Source organism: Mus pahari, chromosome 14, assembly GCF_900095145.1.
Source record: "Mus pahari chromosome 14, PAHARI_EIJ_v1.1, whole genome shotgun sequence".
In the NCBI taxonomy this organism is placed as follows: domain Eukaryota; kingdom Metazoa; phylum Chordata; class Mammalia; order Rodentia; family Muridae; genus Mus; species Mus pahari.
The window spans coordinates 34772380-34774995 of NC_034603.1; positions in this window are offsets into that span (position 1 = coordinate 34772380).

The following is a 2616-nucleotide window of genomic DNA, read 5'->3' on the forward strand; positions in this document are numbered from 1 at the left end:
ATGTGTATGTATATGAATATGAATGTGTATAGTATATGTAATATGTATATAAAATATATAATGTGTGTATGTAAGTATATGCTATGTTAAACATATATTGTATATATATAACCATATAATATATATTATGTATACTTATATAATATGTATATATAATATATATATATATATATATATATGTATATAACTGACTTTACTCCTTTGTTTGATACTTTGTTGGTAAAGATATTCTCACATTCTGTATACCATCACTTCACCCTGGTTATTATTCCATTTGCAGTGCAGAAGCATCTTAACTTCACATAATCCCATTTGTCAACTCTCAGGATTGTTCCCCATGCTGTTGGAGCCCGGTTAGAAGGGCTTTGTCTAGGTCTATATCTTGAAGTGTTTTTCTTACATTTTCCTTCAGCAGCTTCAGACTGGATTTGCAGGTCTCCCACTAAGTCCTTTGGTCTGTGTTTTAGCTGATCCTTCTAAACAGGAGCAGAGTATCACATCTCACTCATCTTCACGTGGAAGTCAAGCTTCTCCCAGCCATTTGTTAAAGACGCTGTCTGTCCTGCAACATGTGTTCTTCACAGCTCTTCCTCACCCATGTACATATAGTCAGCACTAATTGGGATCCAGGAGTTATTAATAATATTAAAAAAAAAAAAAAAAAGAGGATCTGAAGCTGGGAGAAAGATGGTTTGGAAGGCCCCAGGAAAGATGGGGGAGTTAGTAGCATGTGGGTATGATCAAAATATATTGTATACATGTACGAAATTTCCAAGGAATAAATAAAATGTTATCTTTAAAATGTTCTTAGTTAGGTGGCTAAACTGTGTGGGTTTATCTCTGGGCACTCTATGCTATCCTATTTGTCCAAGGCCTGTGTTGTGTTGGTACCCGTGGTTGTTAGCACCAGGACACTCCAAGCCCTGGCCTAACCATGTGACCCTGGACCTGCGTTGCCAGGACAATGGCCCTCAATCCCACAACTCACCTGGCTCAGTTCCCACCCTCACTGGTGTGACATCATTTTCCGTATAAATTAGGGGATCACCCCCTCCTCGTTCTCTTCTCCTCTTCTCTTCCCCCTTCTCTTATCTTCCCCCCTCTTCTCTTCCTCTTCTTCTTCTCTTCTCTTTCTCCTCTTTCTCTCTCCTCTTCTCTGCTCTTTTCTTCTACTCGCTTCGCCATCCCCCCATCCCTGCTTAATAAACCTCTCTCACATGGAATCACCTTGGCGTGGTCTGCTGTTTGGTTTATCCGCCCAAAACATAAAATTGGTGCCAAAACCCGGGATGGATTAAGCAGAAAAGGCAGCAGTCACCAGTGCCTGGTGTTGCCTGAGGGGCACCCAGTGCACACAGCAGCAGGTACCAAACACAACATCCACGGTAAGATTCCAACTGCCTTGCAGCCGTATGTGCCAACTCTTTTATGCACAGCGGCTTGCAACTTTCCCTTTTCCCTCTGAGCCAGAACTCTCGGCCACCCCACTTCCCCTTGTGTTTTAAAATCCCAGTCAAAGGAATTAACTGGTGTTAAGCCTTTGCCCCAAGTGGTTGCCTGAGAATCAACCAGGGCTCTCTAAAGACCTAAGGGGGTGAGGAGGGAGGAGTGCCCACCATTTCCACCATGTAACCTGCCACTGTCCTGGGGCACAGAAACTTTATAAACTAAGTGAGCTTCGCCATTTCCACAGCGCCTTATAGGCTGGGCTTCTATGTTCCCATTTTACCAGTTCGAAAAAACCTCTCAAACAGACACCGGCATACTATTGGCAGGGCCTGTCAGTGGGGCGGGGCTTCCAGTTCACGGAACAGAATCTGGCCAGTTCGCCCGAGAACTCAGGGGCTATTGACTCAGCTGGCATAGGAAAGATACTGCTCATCTCCACCTTGCTCTCTCAGAAGCTGCTCTTTCCATACAGACCCCCAGTGGGTCGGCTGAAATCCCTGGCCAGGGTGGAGCACTTCCCACAGTAAGTCCGGGACTTACTGGGTAGCCACTAGAGGTCCTCGTGACGACTTGGGCACTCTAGCCCGGCTGATTTCCTTTTTGGTTTTTGAGTTGTTCTCTGGACACTGGTAGAACATACCAGGAACTTCTAGAGCATGGGCAACCAACCACGTGTCCTCAGAAAACCTTGAGTCCTTAAGGTTCACACCTCCTTTGAAGGCATCAAAATTGATATTCCTTTTGCAACAAGGTCTGGATCCAGTCGTTTTAAGGATCTTAATACATACTGCCAGCAAGCCGGTAAATGGGAAGAGGCTACCTATGTAAAATCTTTCATTCGTCTTCATTCCAATCCTGCTATATGTTCTTCCTGCTCTCCAACTGAACTCCTGTTAGCCATGAACCCTGCACAACTCCCACTGGACAATATTACGAGAACCCAAATGGCTACCTCGGCTTCCCCCCACCGAGACTCCCCAGGGCCTGTCACCCCCAGCTCTCCCCCTCCTTCTGCACCAACTGCAGGCCCCTCTAAATGTTCTACCTTGGCACCTACTTTCACACCACCTATTACTCGCTCTAAGGCCACAACCAAACCCCCAAGCTTTCCACCCCTAGAAGAACCTGACCCAGTGACTGTCCTTCCCTTAAGGGAGGTTGCGGGGG